We start from the raw sequence: 14,649 nt of genomic DNA, 5'->3' as shown, positions 1-14,649 counted from the left end.
ACTAATACTGGTCTCATAGGAAAGGATCAAAGCACAGACTAAAAGAAGCCACACTCTTCTTGCACTTAAGGCGGCATTGTGTCTTTTGTATTTAATTCCGATGTAATTTCAGTGTTTCATCGTTAATGTGTATGTAAAAGGAATAGATTGAACCTGCAGTGGTGTAGTGGAAACTAATACTGGTCTCATAGGAAAGGATCAAAGCACAGACTGCAAGAAGACTCACTCTTCTTGCAATTAAGGCGGCATTGTGCCTTTTGTATTTAATTCCGATGTAATTTCAGTGCTTCATCGTCAATGTGTATGTATAAGGAATACATTGAACCTGCAGTGGTGTATCGGAAACTGATACTGGTCTCATAGGAAAGGATCAAAGCACAGACACTAAGAAGTCTCACTCTTCTTGCACTTGGGGCGGCATTGTGTCTTTTGTATTTAATTCCGATGTAATTTCAGTGTTTCATCGTCATTGTGTATGTAAACGGAATACACTGAACCTGCAGTGGTGTATCGGAAACTAATACTGGTCTCATAGGAAAGGATCAAAGCACAGACTCTAAGAAGTCTCACTCTTCTTGCACTTAAGGCGGCATTGTGCCTTTTGTATTTAATTCCGAAATAATATCAGTGTTTCATCGTCAATGTGAAGGTCCAAGGAATACATTGAACCTACAGTGGTGTATCGGAAAATAATACTGGTATCATAGGAAAGGATCAAAGCACAGACTCTAAGAAGACTCACTCTTCTTGCACTTAAGGCGGCATTGTGCCTTTTGTATTTAATTCCGATGTAATTTCAGTGCTTCTTCGTCAATGTGTATGTAAAAGGAATACATTGAACCTGCAGTGGTGTATCGGAAGCTAATACTGGTCTCACAGGAAAGGATCAAAGCACAGACTCTAAGAAGTCTCAATCTTCTTGCACTTAAGGCGGCATTGTGCCTTTGTATTTAATTCCGATGTAATTTCAGTGTTTCATCATCAATGTGTATGTAAAAGGAATACATTGAACCTGCAGTGGTGTATCGGAAACTAATACTGGTCTGATAGGAATTGATCAAAGCACAGACTCTAAGAAGTCTCACTCTTCTAGCACTTAAGGCGGCATTGTGCCTTTTGTATTTAATTCCGATGTAATTTCAGTGTTTCATCGTCAATGTGAATGTCCAAGGAATACATTGAACCTGCAGTGGTGTATCGGAAACTAATACTGGTCTCACAGGAAAGGATCAAAGCACCGACTGTAAGAAGAGTCTGTATTCTTATACTTAAGGCGGCATTGTGGATTTTGTTTTTAATTCCGATGCGATTTCTGTGTTTCATCGTCAATGTGAAGGTCCAAGGAATATATTGACCCTGCTGTGTTGTATCGGAAACTAATACTGGTCTCATAGGAAAGGATCAGAGAACAGACTCTAAGAAGTCTCACTCTTCTTGCACTTAAGGCGGCATTGTGCCTTTTGTATTTAATTCCGATGTAATTTCAGTGTTTCATCGTCAATGTGTATGTAAAAGGAATACATTGAACCTGCTGTGTTGTATCGGAAATCAATACTGGTCTCATAGGAAAGGATCAGAGCACAAACTCTAAGAAGTCTCACTCTTCTTGCACTTAAGGCGGCATTGGGCCTTTTGAATTTTATTCCGATGTAATTTCTTTGTTTCATCGTCAAAGCGTATGTAAAAGGAGTACATTGAACCTGCAGTGGAGTATCGGAAACTAACACTGGTCTCACAGGAAAGGATCAAAGCACAGACTCTAAGAAGTCTTACTCTTCTTGCACTTAAGGTGGCATTGTGCCTTCTGAATTTAATTCCGATGTAATTTCAGTGTTTCATCGCCAATATGAATGTCCAAGTAATACATAGAACCATCAGTGGTGTATCGGAAACGAATACTGGTCTCACAGGAAAGGATCAAACACCGATTGTAAGAAGAGTCAAATTCTTGTACTTAAGGCGGCGTTGTGCCTTCTGTATTTAATTCCGATGCGATTTCTGTGTTTCATCGTCAATGTGAAGGTCCAAGGAATACATTGAACCTGCAGAGGTGTATCGGAAACTAAGTCTGGTCTCACAGGAAAGGATCAAAGCAATGACTCTAAGAAGTCTCAATCTTCTTGCACTTAAGACGGCATTGTGCCTTTTGTATTTAATTCCGAAGTAATATCAGTGTTTCATCGTCAATGTGAAGGTCCAAGGAATATATTGAACGTGCAGTGGTGTATCGGAAACTAATACTGGTCTCACAGGAAAGGATCAAAGCACAGACTCTGAGAAGTCTCACTCTTGTTGCACTTAAGGCGGCATTGTGCCTTTGTATTTCATTCCGATGTAATTTCAGTGTTTCATCGTCAATGTGTATGTAAACGGAACACATTGAACCGGCAGTGGTGTATCGGTAACTAATACTGGTCTCATAGGAAAGGATCAAACCACAGACTAAAAGAAGCCACACTCTTCTCGCACTTAAGGCGGCATTGTGTCTTTTGTATTTAATTCCGATGTAATTTCAGTGTTTCATCGTCAATGTGAATGTCCAAGGAATACATTGCACCTGCAGTGGTGTATCGGAAACTAATACTGGTCTCACAGGAAAGGATCAGAGCACCAGCTGTAAGAAGAGTCTCTATTCTTGTACTTAAGGCGGCATTGTGCCTTTTGTATTTAATTCCGATGCGATTTCTGTGTTTCATCGTCAATGTGAAGGTCCAAGGAATACATTGACCCTGCAGTGGTGTATCGGAAACTAATACTGGTCTCATAGGAAAGGATCAAATCACAGACTCTAAGAGGTCTCACTCTTTTTGCATTTAAGGCGGCATTGTGCCTTTGTATTTAATTCCGATGTAATTTCAGTGTTTCATCGTTAATGTGTATGTAAAAGGAATACATTGAACCTGCAGTGGTGTAGTGGAAACTAATACTGGTCTCATCGGAAAGGATCAAAGCACAGACTGTAAGAAGTCTCACTCTTCTTGCAATTAAGGCGGCATTGTGCCTTTTGTATTTAATTCCGATGTAATTTCAGTGTTTCATCGTCAATGTGTATGTATAAGGAATACATTGAACCTGCAGTGGTGTATCGGAAACAAGTACTGATCTCATAGGAAAGGATCAATGCACAGACTCTAAGAAGTCTCACTCTTCTTGCACCTAAGGCAGCATTGTGCCTTTGTATTTAATTCCGATGTAATTTCAGTGTTACATCGTCAATGTATATGTAAACGGAATTCATTGAACCTGCAGTGGTGTATCGGAAACTAATACTGGTCTCATAGGAAAGGATCAAAGCAAAGACTCTAAGAAGTCTCACTCTTCTTGCACTTAAGGCGGCATTGTGCCTTTTGTATTTAATTCCGATGTAATTTCAGTGTTTCATCGTCCATGTGAATTTCCAAGGAATACATTGAACCGGCAGTGGTGTATCGGAAAATAATACTGGTCTCATAGGAAAGGATCAAGGCACAGACGCTGAGAAGTCTCACTCTTCTTGCACTTAAGGCGGCATTGTGCCTTTTGTATTTAATTCCGAAGTAATTTCAGTGTTTCATCGTCAATGTGAATGTCCAAGGGATACATTGAACGTGCAGTGGTGTATCTGAAACTAATACTGGCCTCACAGGAAAGGATCAAAGCACCGACAGTAAGAAGAGTCTCTATTCTTATACTTAAGGCGGCATTGTGGCTTTTGTTTTTAATTCCGATGCAATTTCTGTGTTTCATCGTCAATGTGAAGGTCCACGGAATATATTGTCCCTGCTGTGTTGTATAGGAAACTAATACTGGTCTCACAGAAAGGATCAAATCGCAGACTCTAAGAAGTCTGACTCTTCTTGCACTTAAGGCATCATTCAGCCCTTTGTATTTAATTCCGATGTAATTTCAGTGTTTCATCGTCAATGTAAAAGGAATACATTGAACCTGCAGTGGTGTATCGGAAACTAATACTGGTCTCATAGGAAAGGATCAAAGCACAGACTGTAAGAAGAGTCTCTATTCTTGTACTTACGGCGGCATTGTGCCTTTTCTATTTAATTCCGATATAATTTCTGTGTTTCATCGTCAATGTGTATGTAAAAGGAATACATTGAACCTGCTGTAGCGTATCGGAAAATAATACTGGTCTCATAGGAAAGGATCAAAGCACAGACTCTAAGAAGTATCACTCTTCTTGCACTTAAGGCGGCATTGTGCCTTTTGTAATTAATTCCGAAGTAATTTCAGTGTTTCATCGTCATTGGGAATGTCCAAGGAATACATTGGACGTGCAGTGGTGTATCGGAAACTAATACTGGTCTCACAGGAAAGGATCAAAACACAGACTGAAAGAAGAGTCTCTATTCTAGTACTTAAGGCGGCATTGTGCCTTTTGTATTTTATTGCGATGCGATTTCTGTGTTTCATCGTCAATGTGAATTTCCAAGGAATACATTGACCCTGCAGTGGTGTATCGGAAACTAATACTGGACTCACAGGAAAGGATCAGAGCACCGACTGTAAGAAGAGTCTCTATTCTTGTACTTAAGGCGGCGTTGTGCCTTTTGTATTTAATCCCGATGCGTTTTCTGTGTTTCATCGCCAATGTGAAGGTCCAAGCAATACATTGAACCTGCAGTGGTGTATCGGAAACTAAAACTGGACTCACAGGAAAGGATCAAAGCACAGACTCAATGAAGTCTCTATCTTCTTGCACTTAAGGCGGCATTGTGCCTTTTGTGTTTAATTCCGATGTAATTTCAGTGTTTCATCGTCAATGTGTATGTAAAAGGAATACTATGAACCTGCAGTGGTGTATCGGAACCTAATACAGGTCTCATAGGAAAGGATCATAGCACAGACTCTACAAAGTCTCACTCTTCTTGCATTTAAGGCGGCATTGTGATTTTTGTATTTAATTGCGATGTAATTTCAGTGTTTCATCGTCAATGTGAATGTCCGACGAATACATTGAACCTGCAGTGGTGTATCGGAAACTAAAACTGGTCTCACAGGAAAGGATCAAAGCACTGACTCTAAGAAGTCTCACTCTTCTTGCACGTAAGGAGGCATTGTGGCTTTTGTACTTAATTCCGATGTAATTTCAGTGTTTCATCGTCAATGTGTATGTAAGAGGAATACATTGAACCTGCAGTGGTGTATCGTAAACTAATACTGGTCTTATAGGAAAGGATCAAAGCAGAGACTCTAAGAAGAGTCACTCTTCTTGCATTTAAGGCGGAATTGTGCCTTTTGTAATTAATCCCGATGTAATTTCCGTGTTTCATCGTCAATGTGTATGTAAAAGGAATACATTGAACATGCAGTGGTGTGTCGGACACAAATACTGTTCTCATAGGAAAGGATCAAAGCACAGAATCTAAGAAGTCTCACTCTTCTTGCATTTAAGGCGGCATTGTGCCTTTTGTAATTAATTCCAATGTAATTTTAGTGTTTCATCGTCAATGTGTATGTAAAAGGAATAGATTGAACCTGCAGTGATGTATCGGAAACTAATACTGGACTCACAGGAAAGGATCAGAGCACCGACTGTAAGAAGAGTCTCTATTCTTGTACTTAAGGCGGCGTTGTGCCTTTTGTATTTAATCCCGATGCGTTTTCTGTGTTTCATCGTCAATGTGAAGGTCCAAGCAATACATTGAACCTGCAGTGGTGAATCGGAAACTAAAACTGGACTCACAGGAAAGGATCAAAGCCCAGACTCAATGATGTCTCTATCTTCTTGCACTTAAGGCGACATTGTGCCTTTTGTGTTTAATTCCGATGTAATTTCAGTGTTTCATTCGCAATGTGTACGTAAAACGAATACATTCAACCTGCAGTGGTGTATCGGAAACTAATACTGGTCTCATAGGTAATTATCAAAGCACAGACTCTAAGGTGTCTCACTCTTCTTGCATTTAAGGCGGCATTTTGCCTTTTGTATTAAATTCGGATGTAATTTCCGTGTTTCATCGTCAATAAGAAGGTCCAAGGGATACAGTAAACCTGAACTGAAGCATCGGAGTCCAAGACTGGACTCACAGGAGAATTTCAAATCATAGAAAGAGAGTGTCAGTCCGCTTGTACTTAAGTCGTCATTGTGCCTTTTGTATTAAATTCGGTTGCACATTCTGTGTTTCATCGTCAATAAGAAGGTCCAAGGGATACAGAAAACCTGAAGTGAAGCATCGGAATCGAAAACTGGACTCACAGGAGAGGTTCAAATCATAGAAGGTTTGAGTGTCAGTCCACTTGTACTTAAGTCGGCATTGTGCCTTTTGTGTTAAATTCGGATGCAATTTCTGTGTTTCATCGTCAATAAGAAGGTCCAAGGGATACAGTAAACCTGAAGTGAAGCATCGGAATCCAAAACTGGACTCACAGGAGAGGTTCAAATCATAGAAGGTTATAGTGTCAGTCCTCTTGTACTTATGTCGGCATTTTGCCTTTCGTATTAAATTCGGATGCAATTTCTGTGTTTCATCTTCAATAAGAAGGTCCAGGCGACACAGTAAACCTGAAGTGAAGCATCGGAATCTAAAACTGGTCTCACAGGTGAGGTTCAAATCATAGAGAGTTAGAGTGTCAGTCCTCTTGAACTTAAGTCGGCATTGTGCCTTTTGTATTAAATTCGGATGCAATTTCTGTGTTTCATCGTCAATAAGAAGGTCCAAGGGATACAGTAACCCTGAAGTGAAGCATCGGAATCTAAAAATGGACTCACAGGAGAGGTTCAAATCATAGAGAGTTAGTGTCTGAGTCCTCTTGTACTTATGTCGGCATTGTGCCTTTTGTATTAAATTCAGACGCTATTTCTGTGTTTCATCGTCAACAAGAAAGTCCAGGGGATACAGTAAACCTGAAGTGAAGCATCGGATTCTAAATCTGGACTCACAGGAGAGGTTCAAATCATAGTAAAATAGAGTGTCAGTCCTCTTGTACTTAAGTCGGCATTGTGCCTTTTGTATTAAATTCGGATGCAATATCTGTGTTTTATCGTCAATAAGAAGGTACAAGGGATCCAGTAAAACTGAAGTGAAGCATCGGAATCTAAATCTGGACTCACAGGAGAGGTTCAAATCATAGAGAGTTAGAGTGTCAGTCCTCTTGTACTTCAGTCGGCATTGTGCCTTTTGTATTAAATTCGGTGAAAGTTACCTTTCTCGGAAGAACATTACTGCTGAATTGAGGATGACTAAGAATCAATTTCCTCTCTAGCAATGTAGTAGAATGTGCCGAGATTTACATAGGAGAGGTTCAAATCATAGAAAGTGAGTGTCGGTCCTCTTGTACCTAAGTCGTCATTGTGCCTTTTGTATTAAATTCGGATGCAATTTCTGTGTTTCACCGTCAATAAGAAGGTCCAAGCGATACACTAAACCTGAAGTGAAGCATCGGAACCTAAAACTGAACTCACAGGTGAGGTTAAAACATCGAGAGTTAGAGTGTCAGTCCTCTTGTACTTAAGTCGGCATTGTGCCTTTTGTATTAAATTCGGATGCAATTTCTGTGTTTCATCGTCAATAAGAAGGTCCAAGGGATACAGGAAACCTGAAGTGATGCATCGGCATCTAAAACTGGACTCACAGGAGAGGTTCAAATCATAGAAAGTTAGAGTGTCAGTCCTCTAGAACTTAAGTTGGCATTGTGCCTTTTGAATTTAATTCCGATGCATTATCTGTGTTTCATCGTCAATAGGAGGGTCCAAGGGATACAGTAAACCTGAAGTGAAGCATCGGAATCTAAAACTGGACTTACAGGAGAGGTTGAAATCATAGAAACTTAGAGTGTCAGTCCTCTAGAACTTAAGTAGGCATTGTGCCTTTTGAATTTAATTCCGATGCAATTTCTGTGTTTCATCGTCAAAAAGAAGGTCCAAGGTATACAGTAAACCTTATGTGAGGCTTCGGAATCTAAAACTGGACTCACAGGAGAGGTTTAAATCATAAATAGTTAGAGTGTCAGTCCTCTTGTATTTAAGTCGGCATTGTGCCTTTTGTATTAAATTCGGATGCAATTTCTGTGTTTCATCGTCAATAAGAAGGTCTAAAGGATACAGTAAACCTGAAGTGAGGCATCGGAATTTCAAACTGGACTCACAGGAGGGGTTCAAATCATAGAAAGTTAGAGTGTCAGTCCTCTTCTACTTAACTCGGCATTGTGCCTTTTGTACTAAATTCGGATGCAATTTCTGTCTTTCATCGTCAATAAGAAAGTCCAGGGGATACAGTAAATTTGCAGTGAAGCATCGGAATCTAAAACTGGACTTACAGGAGAGGTTCAAATCATAGAAAGTGAGAGTGTCAGTCCTCTTGTACATAAGTCGGCATTGTGCTTTTGTATTAAATTCGGATGCAATTTCTGTGTTTCATCGTCAATAAGAAGGTCCAAGGTATACAGTAAACCTTAAGTCAAGCATCGGAATCTAAAACTGGACTCACAGGAGAGGTTCAAATCATATAAAGTTAGAGTGTCAGTCCTCTTGTACTTAAGTCGGCATTGTGCCCTTTGTATTAAATTCGGATGCAATTTCTGTGTTTCATCGTCAATAAGAAGGTCCAAGGGATACAGTAAACCTGAAATGAAGCATCGGAATCTGAAACTGGACTCACAGGAGAGGTTCAAATGATAGAAGGTTAGAGTGTCAGTCCCCCTGTACTTAAGTTGGCATTATGCGTTTTGTATTAAATTCGGATGCAATTTCTGTGTTTCATCGTCTATAAGAAGGTCCAAGGGATCCAGTAAACCTGATGTGAAGCTTCGGAATCTAAAACTGGACTCACAGGACAGATTCAAATCATAGAAAGTTAGAGTGTCAGTCCTGTTTTACTTAAGTCTTCATTGTGATTTTTGTATTAAATTCGGATGCAATTTCTGTGTTTCATCGTCAATAAGAAGGGCCAAGGGATACAATAAACCAGAAGTGAAGCATCGGAATCTAAGACTGGACTCACAGGAGAGGTTCAAATCATAGAAAGTTAGAGTGTCAGTCCTCTAGAACTTAAGTTGGAATTGTGCCTTTTGAATTTAATTCCGATGCATTATCTGTGTTTCATCGTCAATAGGAGGGTCCAAGGTATACAGTAAACCTGATGTGAAGCTTCGGAATCTAAAACTGGACTCACAGGAGAGTTTCAAATCATGAAAAGTTTGGGTGTCGGTCCTCTTGTACTTAAGTCGGCATTGTGCTTATTGTATTAAATTCGGATGCAATTTCTGTGTTTCATCGTCAATAGGAAAGTCCAAGGGATACAGTAAGCCTGAAGTGAGGCATCGGAATCTAATACTGGACTCACAGAAGAGGTTCAAATCATAGAGAGTTATAGTGGCAGTCCTCTTGTGCTTAAGTCGGCATTGTGCCTTTTGTATTAAATTCGGATGCAATTTCTGTTTTTCATCGTCAATAAGAAGGTCCAAGGGATACAGTAAACCTGAAGTGAAGCATCGGAATCTAAAACTGGACTCACAGGAGAGGTTGAAATCATAGAAAGTTAGAGTGTCAGTCCCCTAGAACTTAAGTTGGCATTGTGCCTTTTGAATTTAATTCCGATGCAATTTCTGTGTTTCATCGTCAATAAGAAGGTCCAAGGTATACAGTAAACCTTATGTGAGGCTTCGGAATCTAAACCTGGACTCACAGGAGAGGTTTAAATCATAAATAGTTAGAGTGTCAGTCCTCTTGTACTTAAGTCGGCATTGTGCCTTTTGTATTTAATGCGGATTCAATTTCTGTGTTTCATCGTCAATAAGAAGGTCTAAAGGATACAGTAAACCTGAAGTGAGTCATCGGAATTTTAAACTGGACTCACAGGTGAGGTTCAAATTATAGAAAGTTCGAGTGTCAGTCCTCTTGTACTAAAGCCGGCATTGTGCCTTTTGAATTTAATTCCGATGCAATTTCTAAGCTTCATCGTCTAAAAGATGGTCTAAGGGGTAGAGCAAACCTGAAGTGCAGCATCGGAATCTAATACTGGACTCACAGGAGTGGTTCAAATCATAGAGAGTTAGAGTGTCAGTCCCCCTGTACTTAAGTTGGCATTCTGCGTTTTGTATTAAATTCGGATGCAATTTCTGTGTTTCATCGTCTATAAGAAGGTCCAAGGGATCCAGTAAACCTGAAGTGAAGCATCGGAAACTAAAACTGGACTCACAGGAGAGGTTCAAATCATGGAAGGTTAGAGTGTCAGTCTTCTTGTACTTAAGCCGGCATTGTGCCTTTTAAATTTAATTCCGATGTAATTTCTGTGCTTCATCGTCAAAACGAAGGTCCAAGGGATACAGCTAACCTGAAGTGAAGCATCGGAATCTAAAGGTGGACTCACCGGAGAGGTTCAAATCATAGAAAGTTAGTGTGTCAGTCCTCTTGTACATAAGTCGGCACTGTTCCTTTTGAATTTAATTCGGATGCAATTTCTGTGTTTCATCGTCAATAAGAAGGTCCAAGGTATACTGTAAACATGAAGTGAAGCATCGGAATCTAAAACTGGGCTCACAGGAGAGGTAAAAACCATAGAAAGTTAGAGTGTCAGTCCTCTTGTACTTAAGTCTGCATTGTGCCTTTTGTATTAAATTCATATGCAATTTCTGTGTTTCGTTGTCAATAACAAGGTGCGAGGTATACAGTAAACCTGAAGTGAAGCATCGGAATCTAAAAGTGGACTCACAGGAGAGGTTCAAATCATAGAAAGTGGAGTGTCAGTCCTCTTGTACTTAAGTAGGCATTGTGCCTTTTGTATTAAATTCGAATGCAATTTCTGCGTTTCATCGTCAAGAAGTAGGTTCAAGGGATACAGTAAACCTGAAGTGAAGCATCGGAACCTAAAACTGGACTCACAGGAGAGGTTCAAATCATAGAAAGTGTGAGTGTCAGTCCGCTTGTACGGAAGTTGGCATTGTGCCTTTTGTATTAAATTCGGATGCAATATCTGTGTTTCATCTTCAAAACCAAGGTCCAAGGGATACAGTAAACCTGATGTGAAGCATCGGAATCTAAAACTGGACTCACAGGAGAGGTTGAAATCATAGAAAGTTAGAGTGTCAGTCCTCCTGTACTTAAGTCGGCATTGCGCCTCTTGTATTAAATTCGGATGCAATTTCTGTGTTTCATCGTCAATAAGAAGGTCCAAGGGATACAATAAACCTGAAGTGAAGCATCCGAATCTAAAACTCTGCCCACAGGAGAGGTTCAAATCATAGAAAGTTAGAGTGTCCGTCCTCTTCTACTTAAGTCGACATTGTGCCTTTGGAGTTTTTATTCCTATGCATTTTCTGTGCTTCATCGTCAATTAGAAGGTCCATGGTATACAGTAAACCTGAAGTGTAACATCGGCATCTAAAACTGGACTCACAGGAGAGGTTCAAATCATAGAAAGTTAGAGTGTCAGTCCACTTGTACTTAAGACGGCATTGTGCCATTTGTATTAAATTGGGATGCAATTTCTGTGTTTCATCGTCAATAAGAAGGTCCAAGGGATACAGTAAACCTAAAGTGAAGCATCGGAATCTAAAACTGGACTCACAGGAGGGGTTCAAATCATGGAAGGTTAGAGTGTCAGTCTTCTTCTACTTAAGCCGGCATTGTGCCTTTTAAATTTAATTCCGATGTTATTTCTGTGCTTCATCGTCAAAACGAAGGTCCAAGGGATACAGCTAACCTGAAGTGAAGCATCAGAATCTAAAGCTAGACTCACAGAAGAGGTTCAAATCATAGAAAGTTAGTGTGTCAGTCCTCCTGTACATAACTCTGCATTGTGCCTTTTGAATTTAATTTCGATGCAATTTCTGTGCTACATCGTCAATAAGAAGGTCCATGGTATACAGTAAACCTGAAGTGTAACATCGGCATCTAAAACTGGACTCACAGGAGAGGTTCAAATCATAGAAAGTTAGAGTCTCAGTACTCTTGTACTTATGTCGGCGTTGTGCCTTTTGAATTTAATTCCGATGCAAGTTCTGTGTTTCATCGTCAATACGAAGGTCCAAGGGATACAGCAAACATGTAGTTAAGCATCGGAACCTAAAACTGGACTCACAGGAGAGGTTCAAATCACACAAAGTTAGAGTGTCAATCCTCTTGTACTTAAGTCGGCATTGTGACTTCTGTATTAAATTCGGATGCAATTTCTGTGTTTCACCGTCAATAAGAAGGTCCAAGGGATACAATAAACCTGAAGTGAAGCTTCGGAATCTAAAACTGGATTCACACGAGAGGTTCAAATCACAGAAAGTTAGAGTGTCAGTCCTCTTGTACTTAAGTCGGCATTGTGTCTTTTGTATTAAATTCCGATGCAATATCTGTGTTTCATCGTCAATAACAAGGTCCAAGGGATACAGTAAACCTGATGTGAAAAATCGGAATCTAAAACTGGACTCACAGGAGAGGTTCAAACGATAGAAAGTTAGAGTGTCAGTCCTCTTGTACTTAAGTCGGCATTGTGCCATTTGTATTAAATTCGGTAGCAATTTCTGCGTTTCATCGTCAATAAGAAGGTCCAAGGAATACAGTAAACCTAAAGTGAAGCATCGGAATCTAAAACTGGACTTACAGGAGAGGTTCAAATCATAGAATGTGTGAGTGTCAGTCCTCTTTTACTAAAGTCAGCCATGTGCCTTTTGTATTAAATTCGGATGCAATATCTGTGTTTCATCGTCTATAAGAAGGTCCATGAGATACAGTAAACCTGAAGTGAAGCATCGGAATCTAAAACTGGATTCACAGGAGACGTTCAAATCATAGAAAGTGAGAGTGTCAGTCCTCTTGTACTTAACTCGGCATTGTGCCTTTTGTATTACATTCTGATGCAATTTCTGTGTTTCAACGTCAATAAGAAGCTGCAAGGTATACAGTAAACCTGAAGTGAAGCATCGGAATCTAAAACTAGACTCACAGGAGAGGTTCAAATCACAGAAACTTAGAGTGACAGTCCTCCTGTACTTAAGTCGGCATTGTGCCTTTTGTATTACATTCGGATGCAATTTCCGTCTTTCATCGTCAATAAGAAGGTCCAGGGGATACAGTAAACCTGAAGTGAAGCATCGGAATCTAAAACTGGACTCACAGGATAGGTTCAAATCATAGAAAGGTAGGGTCTCAGTCCTATTGTACTTAAGTCGGCATTGTGCCATTTCAATTTAATTCCGATGCTATTTCTGTGCTTTATCGTCAATAAGAAGGTCCATGGTATACAGTAAACCTGAAGTGTAACATCGGCATCTAAAACTGGACTCACAGGAGAGGTTAATATCATAGAATGTTAGAGTGTCACTTCTCTTGTACTTAAGTCGGCATTGTGGCTTTTGAATTTAATTCCGATGCAATTACTGTGTTGCATCGCCAAAAAGAAGGTCCAAGGTAAATAGTAAACCTGAAGTGAAGCATCGGAATCTAAAACTCTACTCACAGCAGAGGTTCGAATCATAGAAAGTTAGAGTGTCAGTCCTCTTGTACTTAAGTTGGCATTGTGGCTTTCGTAGTAAGTTCGGATGCAATATCTGTGTTTCATCGTCAATGAGAAGGTCCAAGGGAAACAGTAAACCTGAAGTGTAGCATCGGAATCTAAAATTGGACTGACAGGTGAGGTTCACATCATAGAAAGTTAGAGTGTCACTCCTCTTGTACTTAAGTCGGCATTGTGGCTTTTGAATTTAATTCCGTTGCATTTCCTGTGTTTCATCGACAATAAGAAGGTCCAAGGTATACAGTAAACATGTGTGGAGCATCAGTATCTAAAACTCGGCTCACGAAGGGGTTCAAATCATAGAAAGTTGGAGTGTCAGTCCACTTGTACTTAAGTCGGCGTTGTGCCTTTTGTATTAAATTCGGATGCAATTTCTGTGTTTCATCGTCAATAAGAAGGTCCAAGGGATACAGTAAACCTGAAGTGAAGCATCGGAATCTGTAACTGGACTCACAGAAGAGGTTCAAATCCTGGAAAGTTAGAGTGTCAGTCTTCTAGTACTTAACTCGGCATTGTGCCTTTTGAATTTAATTTCGATGCATTTTCTGTGCTACATCGTCAATAAGAAGGTCCAAGGAATACAGTAAACCTGAAGTGAAGCTTCGGAATCTAAAACTGGATTCACAGGAGAGGTTCAAATCATAGAAAGTTAGAGTGTCAGTCCTCATGTACTTAAGTTGGCATTGTGCCTTTTGTATTAAATTCGGATACAATTTCTGTGTTTCATCGTCAATAAGAGGGTCCAAGGGATACAGTAAACCTGAAGTGAAAAATCGGAATCTAAAACTGGACTCACAGGAGAGGTTCAAATCATAGAAAGTTAGAGTGTCAGTCCTCTTGTACTTAAGTAGGCATTGCGCCTTTTGAATTTAATACCGATGCAATTTCTGTGTATCATCGGCAATAAGAAGGTCCAAGGTAAACAATAAACCTGAAGAGAAGCGTCGGAAACAAAAACTGGGCTCACAGGAGAGGTTCAAACCATAGAAAGTTAGAGTGTCAGTCCTCTTGTACTTAAGTCTGCATTGTGCCTTTTGTATAAAATTCATATGCAATTTCTGTGTTTCGTCGTCAATAACAAGGTGCGAGGTATACAGTAGACCTGAAGGGAAGCATCGGAATCTAAAACTGGACTCACAGGAGAGGTTCAAATCATAGAAAGTGAGAGTGTCAGTCCGCTTCTACGTAAGTTGGCATTCTGCCTTTTGTA

Source organism: Schistocerca americana, chromosome 6, assembly GCF_021461395.2.
Source record: "Schistocerca americana isolate TAMUIC-IGC-003095 chromosome 6, iqSchAmer2.1, whole genome shotgun sequence".
NCBI classification, from domain to species: Eukaryota; Metazoa; Arthropoda; class Insecta; order Orthoptera; family Acrididae; genus Schistocerca; species Schistocerca americana.
This window is presented reverse-complemented; position numbering follows the sequence as displayed.